At 36.4% G+C, this 15247-nt stretch overlaps 1 long non-coding RNA gene across 1 annotated transcript; it reads right to left on the minus strand.

Moving 5' to 3' along the window:
• Window positions 1-2197: 2197 nt before the first annotated feature.
• LOC136566774 (uncharacterized) lies at window positions 2198-9867 on the minus strand. Its single transcript, XR_010785078.1, has 3 exons — window positions 9791-9867; window positions 9073-9164; window positions 2198-2537 (listed from the first exon to the last, which is right to left on the minus strand). It is a non-coding gene; the product is annotated as an uncharacterized lncRNA (long non-coding RNA).
• Between the last annotated feature and the right edge of the window lie 5380 nt (window positions 9868-15247).

Below are 15247 nucleotides of genomic sequence, written 5' to 3' on the forward strand. Positions count from 1 at the left end.
AAAGCTTTCGCCACTGTTTTTTCTGTGAAGTTGTGTCCAATATATTGCTGATTTACCCTTTTCTTTTAAGAGCATTTAAGCAATATCAATTATTGTCTTTTATTAAAAAAATAAGTGAGCAAATTGTTAGAAATATGACTAATCTTTTAAAAGTTAAATGTTTAAAAGTTGTCCAAAAACAACAGATTCATTTAGGATTAGGAATATTTTATTGTACTTTTGATGAAGAAAACAAGGCATACCAGGACACTGTTTATAGTGTTTAAGCATTGTACTAATGCCTCAAATTACATTCCTCTGTGGAATTTTTGTGCATCTATATTTTGTCTTTGCTCTGGTCCATTTCCATAGCAACATGTTTGTTCCTATGGAGAATCTGGGTGAATACTTTGAAATTGAACCGGAAAGTTTTGAAACAAGGTTACAGTTGTCTACAAAATAATTATGAACAAAAATAATTTAAAAAACCTAAAAATTAAACATAATTTTGCCATTGTTTCTTTTACCATACTCTAGGCATGATTAGCTCTGAACAATCCTTTGATCTCTTTCCCATGATGTCCAGACTGGGAGCAGGCTTATCCACATGACTTCAGCAGCTGTTATAAAATCTGGTGGGGAATTTTTCATTCCAATTTCAATGGCTCACTGTATTCACTAATTATGTTGTTATATACACACACATTCCAAATTTTTACTCAGAAGCTGGGATCTGCACTTACAGAAACCCCTAATAAGGAAAAATCCCATGAGGAGACAGGGGAAAAGAACAGGGCAAGATGACTTTAAAATTACTTTCAAAATAATAAAGTTCATTTTAGAGGATCTCTTTAAACTCTAGCCAGTACCACTTCCTGTTCATATTTGTCGCTGTCCACTCTTTCCACTCAGAAAAGATTTTATAGCTGAAAACCATTTATTGCTACAAGATAATAGTGCTAAAATAAGTTTTTTTAAAATAGTTAACTGTTCTTTAGCAATGTTTCTTCATTTATTCAAATGCATGCACTCAGAGAAATAAATAAAATTGAAAAGTTTGGGTTTGTTTTTTTTTTTTTAAAGAGGATATTTTCATCAGAACCTGCTGGAAAACAAAATTAATTTTAAAAAAATCAAAGGAAAGAAAACTAAAAAGAAATATCCCTAATTACATATTATGGGTTTTTATCATGACTTTTCATAGAGCAGTAGGTCTCTTAAGTCTAGTTGTAAAATGATCCAGCTTGTTTTTCAGTCAAATGATTTCAGGAATTCTCTTGGAAGTGCCAAATTTGTCTGACCAGTTACCTTTCCTGCAATGCACAAAATAACAAGACAGAAAATCCTGTGTGTAAACTGGCATAAAAGAAAGGACCCCTATTTTGCTTGATTGGGCAGGTGGTGTCAGCCTATTGAATCCAACTCAGATTATGCCATTCATACAACTTGGAAAATTACTGCTGCACAGATTGAACAATTTTGCAATATTTCGAAGCAGACCCAACATCTGCATCATCTGGAGATAATGATGCTTTCATTCTCTATGCCAGCAATTCAAGACTTACATGTGATAGTCAGAAAGTTTTCACAGATGGTCCATTCCAACCTGCTCTTTTTCTGCTTTCCCTGGGTTTGTGCTTTTTTTAGGCATTTCCCATCTGCCTGCTTTAAAATCTTTAAATAGGTGGAATTTCTCGTGAAAGGAATGAATACTTTTATTCTGCCTCCAAATTCTTTCCCAATGATGCCACGTGCACATTAGAGCTGGCACGCCCGTACTTTGAAAAGAAGGATAAAGTTAAAAAGAAAAATATGGACCTGTTTTATATACTAGTGAGTCACTGCTGCATTTTAGTCACAGGCCACAGACAATAAAAGAGAAAGGAAGTGTCAGTGATTGAATTGGGAGTAATAGATAGAAGCTCTGTAGAGACAGCATCATCTTTTCTCAACTGGAAAAAACCATGCTCATTTACAGGATAGGTGCCCTGCCATCAGCCAATGAAGACAGCTCTAAAAACCTGTGTGGCCTAAGTGAACAGGACAGGCAATCATGGAAGTGGCTCCTGAATATCACTCAGAACAATAAGCTTGAATCATACAAAAATAACCGAGAAATAGCTACAGAGCAAAGAAAGATGGTATCAATAGTTTTTAATAAAAATGTTGAAAGAAATAAATTCTTATTCCCCAGTGGGGGAAAAAAAAGTTGCAGTATCTGTAACAATTGGTTGTTAATAATACAAGCCTACTTTTCCTAGTTCAGCTAGGTAAAAAAAGGAACACAGAAAAGGGTGGCAGCTTTGTTTGGAACTAGGTCTCGCTTTCTGTAAGAAAAATTGTGTGTCCAACCATCTTCAGATTCCAGATGGAAATCCAATTGGTTTCAGTAGGAATTAGAAGGAAAATTAGCTCTCGTGTAAGCTGGATATCCAAAATTATGTTGGTCAGTTCCAGGGTGCTTCGAATCCTGGCCATTTTTGAAAATCTGGGTTCAATATACCACAGTCCACTCATATTTGTAATTCAGTACTTCTGTTGGAAAATTATATGAACACCTGCAGAAAGAAAGATGAGCATATTCACCAGAATTGAAGGTACTGAGAACAAATTATTAATCAGGTTTGGGCAGTATTAGTGTTTTCTGTCCTAAATCCAAGGTGATAAGTATATCCTGAGGTGTAACATTTGTGTACCATGCCACAGTGAAAACCATGGGCATTCCTCCACTCAGTGAAATATAAATTTAAAAACAAGACTGTGAAGTATTGAAAGGTGCTTTTATGCCACATGAAGACAGGAGAATTAATAACCAAGCCAGGAATAAAACAGTGAAATGTGAGAAAAAACATCAGATTCATTTCAATAAATTATAGTAAAAGCTGGAGGAGGATAGATACTTCAATGACATGTTATTAAAAGACTAAAGGCCTTTTCCCAACAAAGTAATATTTGGAGACTCCCCACCTAATAGCAAACAGTCATGGATAAATAAGTTCTTCTCTCCAAATCCACAAACTGTTTCTAAATGTGTGGAGCTATCATAGGAAGCCCCTGGGAATACTGTACATGCTTTTGATCACAAAATAGCAATGTGACTTATAAGTGTATTATTCTGGCATCTGTGTCATACTTGAGGATGTATGAGGCTACATAGGATAAGAGCTAAACAGCTGGAGAATTGAGCAAAATAAACCAGATTACTATTTATGTCTTTGGTACTGCATATATTTTGTATAGCTCGCTCTAAACACTACGCTGTCCTCGTGAAGGACACAGTGAAAGGTCATGTTAGAACAGGTCCTTTCCAAAAACATCTTCCTATATATCTGTTAAAGAAAGACAAACTAGAGAAATGTGCTTTGCACTTGGAAGATAATGGAAAATTAACTAAAGTGTTTTAAAAACTGTAGAAGTCAATTCCACTTATCTTTTGCATACATAAATTTTACCTTACAAGTGTAAAAAAAATTTTATGAAACCAGAATAAGGGCACAACATACTATACCATTTGTGTAAGAGACAGGCTGACATTTCCACTTATCAAAATCGTAAGCTAGAAGTTAGGGCAATGTTCCAGAATTTGAAACGTATTAATCCACAATACACCTTAATTACTACATTAGCTTTTCCACCTTGGGCTGGAGAACTTTTATCCAGAATGAACTATCCAAGCCTGTGTATTACCAGAAAATATTCTGGCTTCAAAAGAGGAAAAAAATTACAGTTAACTTCTTGATGGCTCTATGGAATTAAGAGCATGTTACTGACTGCTAGGATAGGACCTAGCTAACTGGGGATAATATTAACAATCAGAAAAATCTCCTTGTGGAGCATCCATAAGGAATTGAAAACAACTGAGATGCTAGAATATGAATCAGACAAATGTATTTTTGGGTCAATTAGCCAAAAGGATGAACCCTTTAGGCTCCTTAACACTCCAACTCTTCCTAGTTGGCTTTATCACAGATTTCTTCCAGGAAATGTTCATATTCAACATTAAGTTGACAGCATAGTTCAAAGTGATGAACATTAGTGATAACATTGACATTTCACACTAAACAGAGATGTACTCATTAACATAAAATCCTTTATGTGCACCCTTATATACAAATAGATTTTACTTGACAGATATATAAGAAGAAAGACCAAAGTGTGCCAACATAATAACAAAGTTACCCACTTACAAATTATCTCTCTGTCAACATTCCCTAAGGCCTACCCATTTGATTTAGCATGTCATGGATTGTGCCTTTCTCCACAAATACTCTCCCTCAGCAGTTGTTCCTGAAAAGGCTTATCTAGAAATGTAGATGCAATTTCTGCTTTTTCTATTCCATCACCTCCTCTGCAGTTCTGGCCTTCTGTTGTGTTTTGTTTACAGAGTAGAAACTCTTGTGCTTTAGTGTTTCCCTCCATTTAATACTGCTGTATAGCAGGCTGAGGGTGTTGCCTAATTTGAAAGCCTTGGCCACTTAAAACGTGGCTGTCAGCAGCAGTTGCTAAGAAACTACAACTTAACTGCTTTCAAACACCGTATTGCTAAAGTGCAATTACCCACACCTGCTATTATTATTTATATGAGCTAATGTGTAATTCCTTCGTCACCATACTGGACACGTCCTCTCTTACCTCCCATTTCAATAAGCCCCTTCTTTCTGGTAACTTCTGAGATCATTCCTCATCTCATCCAAACAAACATTTCAAACTACCCCCATATCCCAAATATTCCCTGAGCAGGGAAATGAGCCACAAAATATCTTTGTGTAGCTCAGAATGAGAGCTCATAAAGGCCCAGCCAGTCACTGTCACTTAGAAAACCATGATTATGAGACAGAGCCTCTGAATAAATTTTCCCCTAAGAGAGATTGTATGTTTGAATAGGAGTGGATGGGCATTTTTCACTTGAAGAAAATGTTTATGAAGTAATAAAATATTTAGCTAAAAAAAAAAAACTAAAAAAAACCTAAAAACTAAGTGTATAATTTAGTCACTCTGTCTCTATTAGGTTCAACCTTCAGTGTTTTGATATATGAACAAAAAAAATGCCAGTAATAAGGAATATACATGCAAGTGGAGTGTGACTGTGTTCACAGGGGTTCTATGAGGGAAGAGATGAGAATGTTGACTCCATGTTCAGAAGGCTTGATTTATTATTTTATGATATATATATACTACATTATAACCATACTAAAAAGAAAAAGAAGGACAGGTTTTCTCAGAAGCTAGCTAAGCTAAGAATAGAAAAGAAAAAAATGGTAACAAAGGCAGGTCTCTCAGACTCTGTCCGAGATAGCTCAGTCCTTGATTGGCCATCAATTATAAACATCCAAGATGGGCCAATCACAGGTGGACCTGTTGCATTCCACAGCAGCAGATAACCACTGTTTACATTCTGTCTCTGAGGCCTCTTAGCTTCTCAGAAGGAAAAATCCTAAAGAAAGGATTTTTAATGAAAAGATGTCTGCGACAGTAGAGTGGGTGTCTTATGGGTGTAATACTTTTGCCCTTACCTTTTTTATCTTGTAAACATCTATTGGTGCCTCCTGAATAAAAATGGCATCTTCTACAGTATTTTGGCTGTATTCCAAATCAGCTCAGCCCATTCTGTTTACTAAGTAATTTCAACCATGTGAATTAGATGTCGCCTTCTTTGCTTTCTGGAGGTGAATGCAAACCTCTTGGAACCAGTCAAGCAGAGATGTGAATGAGTGGAAGTCTGGGCCAGATAATAGGAGCAAACAATTAAAATGCAAAGAATTTGTAAAGCTTGATGCTTGCCCTTTTTGTGCAGCCTGAAGCATGCAGAAATGCATGAGAGTAAGGAGGAACAGCCTTAGGAAAAGCAGGTCACCTCTCCAAAGGTGGGAACAGACAGCCTTGCTCTCCTCTTTCCTTCCACTCAGTTCCCACTCAGAGCTAAGCAGACACAAACCAGAGAACAGACTATGCAGGGAGGCAGCTGTTAGCCCCAGTCCAGCTATGCTTTATTGCAGCTGTATATCTTCTGAAGAGACCCTTGCTGGCACCTGAAGATTCAGAAATACTGGGAAAAGGGCTTATGTATGTCTCCAGTCACCCACATGGGCTCACACAAAATAGAGGATATGAAAAGAAAAAAAAAAAAAAAAGACAGTAGGGAAAAGGAAGAAAAAATAATCTTCTTAGCTAATACATACTCACACTCAGGCAGACCTTATACCTTCACAAACTCCTTCAAAGGAAGTAATATATTCAAATGTAAATCTTGTTAGTTGCTGGACCACTAGTCATTTAAGTTAAACTAATTGATTTTCAACATCTGGTTCACACTCAGGGTACAATTCCTTTTCTTAATGCTGTATTAGGGTATTTATTCTAACATACGTAGTTTTCTGGCGCTGCAATTTTGAACATTTGAGCTTCTCTGTAGGGTGGTGAGGCAATGTATCCTGCATTAGACTGCAGAGGTAAACAACGTGATTTGTAGCTGCATGTGATTGTTAATTATGCAAAGAAAAACTTTGGGAACAATACAGTAAACAAATGAGGTTATTTGTAAATCTCTAATTCTCTAGTTTTAATTTCTAAACTACATAATACAAATGCAGTCATATTTTCCTGTATGAAAATAGCATTAATTTTTTTAAAAAAGGCAATTTCTGCATCAAAAGATATCATTGTTCAGTTATTTAGAAAAACAAAGATGCATTCTTTCCCTAAGGGAGACCCTTGAGCTGACAGCTTCTTCAGAGAGCTTTATTTTCACTAAAAAATATTCTGATACCTCTAGATAACTTAAGAACACATTGTTAGAATATATTTCAACACCTCTACTGCATAACTGCAGCAGGGTAGGCTCGGTATAGTTCATTTTATGAAAAAAACAACAATCTGCCATTTTCACAAAACTCCAGTTTAGAGTGGAATGGGTATAATAAGTTGGAACAATAATTCCTGAAGACATCATTTGAATGGCCACCTTTGGAGATGCTCTGGAGGTGTTAATTTGTGGGAGAGGAAGGGGATCAGCAGTCCCCACTACCCTGCTGTGATGGCCTTGGGGCAGAGGATGTACTGTACGTGTTAAGGGATCACCAAGGGTTTCCAACCTCCACCCAGATCTGCAAATTATCATTCATGTCCGGAGCATAATATGAAGGCACTAGATTGAATCAAATTTATTGATAGGAGTAAGGCATTGGGGTTTAGGGTGTGCTTTTAAGAGTTCTTTGAAGGGAACAGTTTGGTGGAAGAACAGCAGACTGCAGAGAGACCCAGGTGTACTACTGCATATTCAGATATGTCCAGTTTTTAAAGATTGTTTCACCTGTATTTTTATTTTTTTTACTTTTGGATGGATTAGAAATTCATTCTTCATCATATTTTGCTTGCTAACTGAGGCAGAGACAATAAAACACACTACTAATAAATCTAGGGATTCAAACTGCAGCCCTTGGCTGCCACCTAAAGGTTTGCTGTACTTCTTTAGAGAAATACCACCAGACTCCATTTCCGTGTTTGGAATGTAAAAATGCTTGTCTACTACCATTACAGGCAACCTCCAGGGTCACTATTGCTAAAAGAGAGGGGGTAAAATATTTATGGGGCAAAAATATTTTTTCTAAAAGGACCAAAAAGCCCCACCAAAACAAAATGAAGGAAAAAACCCCCACAGTGGTTCAACAGCACTACGAAAAGAATGATTTCTTGTTTTTGCATGCACTTTCAATTTGAAATAACACCTAAAATCTTAAAAAAATATATAAAAACAAAGCATGCTATTTGGTTTTGATAAAAGAAGACAGCCAGAACAAAGAAACAATACAAACTACTGAGCAATGAATGGCTCAAGAACAAAAAAAGGAGTGGTGTGCTCAGCCACCATTTGGGCAACACAATGCGGGCAGCAGGCAGTTTGAGTAGGTCTTAATGCTCTCCACCGAGGAGAAATTGATCTCTGCAGACTCTGGAAATTCATGCTCTTTGAAAATAGGAGGAGCTGAGATGGAAAATAAAATCCTGGCCAGGGGTCCTTTTAGCGCCAACAAGCAGAATTATGCCTCAATTCTTTAGCTAAGTACAACTATCTGATTGTCATCAATTAACTCAAAATCACTGCTCCTTATTCACAGTGTCTGTAGTAGCTGGGCAGTACTGACTTCCTTCAGAGGTTTTTTAAAACTATTATAAAGTTTAAATTTTCAATTAACTATCAGTTTGACACTGATTAAATCATTAAATCATTTGTTGGGAAACTTTTTTTTAATGTATCTAGAACCTGTAACTTGCATGGTAAATGTTACACTTTGGTCCTTATATGAAGGGACCTTCACTTTTTTTCTTTCTTTTTTTGTTTTCGTCTTTTTTTTTTTTGGTTAGACTTTAGAATATTGGGTGCGGATCTGAATGAAAATGAGTGCTCTGAAGTGATGTGGCCAGCAAGAAAAAATGTAAAACTAGCACAGAAACTGCCTACACTTTTTTTGAAGTTTAATCCTTATTTACACATCCAACTCTTTCCACAGAATCTGATGTTTTATTTTTGGTTCATCCACCCCCCTTACAGGAATGACACCTCTCACCTCTCCTCCTCATACAGGAACGAGGACTGACAAAGGGACAATGATGCTCTGAAAAATAAACCAAGAATCTACAGAGAACTAGTGGTTTCCACCCACACATGGGAAGAAGCTTAGTGACAGCATTATCTTGGCCTCCATTGTAAAAATGAAAACCCGCAAGGAATCAGTAAACTCATAACTGTGCATTTCCAAGCTGTGATCATTGTGTATTTGCAGTATTCCATGGAGGACAGTTAATAGCTAAGGTTAAAGATCTAGTCAACCTCTTATGTCCTTTTGAGTGGTCCATGTGTATATGTCATCTGTGGTGGGCACAGTTATATTTGAGGTTATTACCTGGATCACACCTTTTGCAATCATAACCTCCCATGGTAGTTAGGATAGTTTGTAAGGTAAGGAGCATGTCACTGGTATCCCCTCAAGCTGCCTAAGGTGCTGGCTGTTCTGTCCTTTATTTTGGTTTGGTACCTGTATTTTTCTGTTCAGCAAGGTGAAGTTTTAGTTTAATTGTATGTAATGTAATCTTTACCGATTTCAGAGTCAGCCAGGAGACATCTGCAGATTAATTTCATGTGTTCTGTTTTCTCTTCCAAAGCCAAGTCATATAGTTCTGTTAATCATCTGCAGAAATGTGGACACTTAGAAGATTGATAGGATTTAAATCAAGAAGGAATTGTAATGGCAATCTTTTCTGACCTCCTGTGTTGTACCGGCTATTAGACTTCACCCAGAAATTTAATATTAATGCTTCTGTTTCATCTATAGTCTATCTCTCATACAACCATTGAGCCTTGAATTCAAGACCAGCCGTGATGGAAAATGGTGCCAAAGAAGAAGTTTTATCAGAAACATTTTTCTTCAAACACAGTTAGAATCACTAAATTACTCTGCAATCTGTATTTCCCCTCATCTTCCAGTGATCATCAGCATGTCATGTCAAATGAGGATTATTTGCTGGTACAATATCACATTAACTAAATTTTATTGAAAAAAAAAAATTATTCTGGCTGTAACTTAATTTTGTAAAATATTTTCCATGCTCTGGCAAATCCTAAGGTAGCTGTGTATTCTATTCAAGTACATGCTAACAGTGTGGCCTTAATTTTCATCCTCAGTTCATACTGACTTTATATACTGAACAACTCAATTATTCCTAACTGCCCCCACTCAGGTTAGAACTGTCTGTCCCCAAAAAATTCTCTGTTCCTTAGCAATACATTAATCCCATAGTCCCTCTCATGCCTTACCCTGACTTCAGTCACAGCTGGTACCAGATGCTTCAGCAAAGGTGGAAGTCATCTTTAAAGGAACATGTCATGGTGTGGCTGCAGGGGAAATTTCTGTGCAGCCTTAGAAAGTGACCAGTTCTTGTTCTGAGGTACAAAAGGTTACTTTTGTTATGAACTTTTATCCTGGTTAATGTAAAAGCACATACAATTCATATAAATATCTCATTTATTTTTAAATCCTACAAATTTCTACAGCCAACGAATTCCAAGAGTTACTTATGTTATTTTAAAAAGAATCTTAGCTTTATTTTAGCTTAAAGTATGAGCAGTAAAACCAATAACTACAGTTCCACTGCATCCTGGAATTAGACAAGAGAAGACTTACTGATATGAATAAAAAAAATTTCAGAAGTAGAGAAATCTTTCAGAAGAAGGGATGAATTTGTGTGAGATGCTGCCCAAATATACATGCTCTTATGCCAAAATGAAAACATTGCCAAAATGAATCATTTGAGGATAAGCAGGATGTAAGAGGTGAGAAGATATATACACAGACACATATTTGAAACAATTACAAACATCAATATGCAATGTTTTCTTACTATTTCTAAATGTCCCCATCTGCCTCCATTCTTTCCTGATTTTGCACCTAAATATTTCTCAATTTATTTAAGTTGTCATTTTAGCAGTAAGTCTAAAGCAGCAATCTGGTGAGAGAGGAGAGAAGATATGCAGGTAAACACCACGCAGAGAGCAACCAGGCTGTAAATGTGCACCCCATGTTTCAAGATTGAGGACACGATCAGATGAAATTCTACCAGAGATGTTCGGAACCTTTGATAATTCTGGAAAACCACCCACCTCCTGTCTATGTTCTCCATGTCTTCCACTTCCTCCCTCTGCTACACACACACAGAGTTTGCCTGTGGGATTTTTCCACTCATTGGCCACTGCTCAATGCAGCAGCTTAGCTATGGGCAGGAGAAACAATTTGCACCCATCAATTACCCAGTTGCAAACTTTTGCTTTTGAACTGTAGGACACTTTTGAGCTTGATCCATACAGGTTACTCTGAGCTAGAAATGAGCTTTAATTTCTGTTAAACAGCACCAGTGCTGTTTATGAACCATATCTTAACTTTCCCTTTCAACTTCTAACACCTAATTTCCTCCAAAGTTTCTCAGGAGGAACTTAAATCTTTCAGAGGTCCCAAGAAATATTTCTTACTTACGATCTACTGTATTCTATCTGCTTTCTACCAGTTCCTTGTAATATGTAACATAGGAAATCTCTGGGAAATAACAAGTGAGCTAATGGCTGTCACGGGCAAATGTGGGAATTTTCTCTGAAAACTTCCAAAAATTTTAGGCCTACTGAACTATTACAAAATATTTCATCTGGACATTTGGTAACCCAAGGTCTTAAATCCAGGGGACAGAAAAGGGTAAAATTGTTGTGGAAGGAGTATGAGGAAGATGAAAAGCTGCTTGAGATAGCTGCAGCAGCAGCAATCATGACCTTGGGACTCTGTTAGGGAAGTGAGACACAGAGGAGTAGGTGGGGAAAGCAAGAGGCCTGTAAGTATCTGAGGATCCATTCAAAGTGACTGGTTGGAGGGAGGGTGAGAAGAAATAAAAACTTTTTCATGCAGATGAGGAAGAAGGCAGAATGGGAGTAGTAGTCTTCAATGGGAAAAAAAATTCAAAAGAGGAAAAAAAAAATTTGAGGAAGAAGAAAATTAAAACACTTGAAGTGTAATACAGTGACTTCATGGGCACCTACGTTGGCTCTCAGCACCACTAACAGGAGATTATATACCTTTTTCAAGTACCAGAGGGAAAAGTAGGAGACAGGTAACAAGAACAGAAGGAAATGGGTGGAGGTAAAATAAACACATGGAGTGCCAATGTTTTGTGGACAGTTTGAGCTTGCAATAACAACAACAAAAAAAAGTGTGTGACTTGCTAAACTTCACAGTGGCTGTTGTTCCTCTGTAGAAATAAAAGTGCTGTTTGTGCATGTCACAAAGTATTCTGTGAAAAGTGTGTTTTCAGAGTTCAGTTGACTCTGTCTGTGGATCTATACCTACTTCTATCAATATGAAACCTGGTCTTCACCCATCCTCCATGGAGCTAGAAAACAACATAGCTTTAAAGATGCTATGACTGGTTTTGGGTGGGCTGCAGTCCTTTGTGAATATAAAGCTAATTAAAACAATATGCTCTTTTTTCTCTGTTAGTCACTGAAGGCAAACAGGAAAATGGCACACAGATTAGTAACACAGGGCCAGGTCTTCAGTCCTTCAGGCCAAAATCTCACTGAAATAAGGCTAATGAAATAACTCATCTGGCCTACTGTTCTTCTGTCTGTTCCTTTCAGAAATCAAGCCACGGTGCCTGTAAGTCCATGAAGTAATATCTGGAAAGCATTAATGACAGCATATAGAAGAATCCCAGGTAAATTTTATACTCCGAAGACAGACCACAGGTGACCTCACCTCTCTGAAGTCAGAAAGAGTCTCAAAACAGTGTATTTGTCAAAAGAAACACTTCTATCTAAAATATCAGTTCAGTCACATAAAAATGCATAGTAGAAATACCAAAAAATCTTAGTGAAACACTATTCTTTAAAACTCTTCATGTGACAACATCTGAAATGTTCTTCTTTCAGAATACATCTGTTCAACCAAATATACTACTGGGGTTTTTAGTAATTACTTCCAGAAAGAGATTTCTAGACCATTTCAATAAACAACTTCAGTTTTGACCACTTGTTACAATACATATTTTTATGGTTTTGAGCATCCTAGGGGGACTACATAGATAATTTATTATGCTCTCTTGTGTCTAGAAAAATCATCCTATTCTTTCTTAAACAGAGGACAGGGACACCTTCATTGAGCCCCCCCACCCTGAGCCAATATAGAGATCAGCTGCCTGCGCTACAGATCTCTTTGGAAATTAATGTGTAGAACTTAAAGCATTGGGTTTAACCTAGTTAACCCTAAACAGAATGATACCTTCTCACCTGTGAAACAACTGCTGTTTCTGTCTCAACTGCTTGCTGACCATTTCTGTTGAGAACCCATCTGCACTGGCTTTTTTTTTTTCTTGAATAGTCTGAAATATCTCAGGTTTATTGTCTTATAACACAGTCTTCTTCAGTGGACTTGTCAGAAGCACTGAAGTACACAAGATCATGCTCTGGGATTTCAGGAGGATTATATACTCTATTTTTAATATTAAAAAATTACAATTCAGTTGGTTATATAAACAAGGAAGAAAAGTGTACCAGTATGGTATTGCAAGTAATTTTTTCAGAAAAGCAGAAAGGAGAAATTTCTGCCACATAGGCCAGAAAAGAAAATAATTGTATAGTTAAAGTTTTCCAAATATATTATGAATAACAACAACATTTAGATGCAGTATACATAAGTCACCAGGCTGAGTATATGGAAAATAAAAAGTGGGATTCCACCTGTCTCTGCATGACATTGACCAAACTGTTAACACTGAGAGAGGGTAAATGCAAAAAGGTTTTGGTTCAGATGTTGCCAGATAATTTCATGCAGGCCTACTGAAGTTGCAAACCTAAGTAAGGTTTGTAAATTCACGTAAAATTTCCACCTGAAATCAAAGTAAGCCTTAACAAAAAATTAAATAGATTATTGGACAATGTGGATTACTGCTTTACAGTAAAATAGACCATTTTCTCTTTGTGCCATATACATCAGGAAGTTCAGTAGCATGGGCTAGTAACTAAGGTAGGTATTAATGAAAAAAATAATGAAAAATACTATTTTGGGGAGTAAAGATTTTTCTAGTTTGGAAACTGACATCGCCAGTTCTTACAAGAACTGAGGCTAGAAACTAAAAACAATGTGCACAGTTTTGATATCTTATAAGGAAATGCATCACATTTTTCAGCACATTTGCTTTTTCAGAATTAGAAAATAAAAGCACATTTTGTTAAAAAAATTGTGTACTGCATTAGGCAGCTGGAATTAAATGTAGAATTTTTCTGTATATAATAGACAGCATAGGTGGATTGTTCATAGTCTGCACTTCTGAGGAAAAGGCCTTCTTGGCAACTGTTTTTTTGGGAATAGTCATTGATTTTGAATTATTCCATCATTTTTAATTGATGGAATATAATGGATTTGCACAATACACTGACCTTTTTATATGAAAGAGATGCAGTTTTAGATTCAAATATTGTATAAAGAAATGAACACAAGTGATAGCAAATGCAATTGTATCTGACAGACAAGCATATGATTCTTTTTGTTAGTTATACTGCAAAAAAAATCAAATTTGCATGTCAGTGGGATCGAGCGAAACCAAAACAATTACTATACTCTTACAGGATTTTATACTATTAAAATAGGGAAGTTGGAGGAAAGTAGAATTAATTTAACAATACCAAAATGCTTTCTACGGGGATTTTAATTGTGTCTAAGATTCCATAATAATGTAAGAAATCACAAGATTGGATAAATAATACTTTTCATTTTAAAAAAGCTTTGATATTAGTTGCAAAATACCATCAATCTTCCCTTTGCAGTCCTGGTTTGGACTCTCCCCCAAGAAATGGCACATTAAAGATGGTTGGAATCATTCAACCAAAAAAGGAACATGGTTTTTGTAAGAAAAGTTTTGGGGTTTTTGACCAGCTCTAGTTAACATTCATTGCAGATGCAATATTTTCAAAGCTGTTTCCTGAAAAGAGAGACTATTCACCAACAATGTAATAGACAATTGCATTTTGTTTCAATAAAGCAAATGTAAATACTGGAAAGAAGCCACAGTTATAACACTTCAAGAAATTTGGGATACATGTAATATAATAACACAGTTTCCACCACAAAAATTTGTAGAATAACTTAGATTGGAAAAAGCCCCTTGAGGCCCAACCATCCCTCTGCTCAAAACAGGTTCAATTAGTTCAGTCTGCTTGGGAACATGTTCAGCTAAGTTTCAACTCTCTCCAAGGACAGAGATTCCACAAACACATTGCTTCAAGATTTCACAGCCCTGTGGATAGGACAGTGGATTGAGACTTTAAATCCATTTCCAGTTGGGTTAAATTCTTGTTACAGGAGTTTAAGAGTTACATACTCTCATATGTGACCTTGGATGATTCAGTTTTTCCACTTGCAAGCCTAGAATTATTATTCAAAACTCCTGCCTAATTATATTATTACATTATAAACACTGTCTAAATAACAATATATTCAAAGATGCTATCACTGCAAAATAAATGTTTTTAAGTCCTTGGATTTCACCATGAGAAGAATGAAGCTAAAGAAATAGGGCGTTTTACATAAAGCAGCAGACTATACTTTAAACTCTTACAGCAGCCTCTATACATTGAGGCCTAAACTATTTGTATCTTCAGCTCTTGGCTTTTTTACTTGTGATTTTATTCAAAGTGTATAGTTCTCACCCAACATTGGCATCCTTTTCGTTATGTTCT

The sequence above is a fragment of the Molothrus aeneus genome, chromosome 1 (assembly GCF_037042795.1).
Source record: "Molothrus aeneus isolate 106 chromosome 1, BPBGC_Maene_1.0, whole genome shotgun sequence".
Lineage (NCBI taxonomy): Eukaryota > Metazoa > Chordata > Aves > Passeriformes > Icteridae > Molothrus > Molothrus aeneus.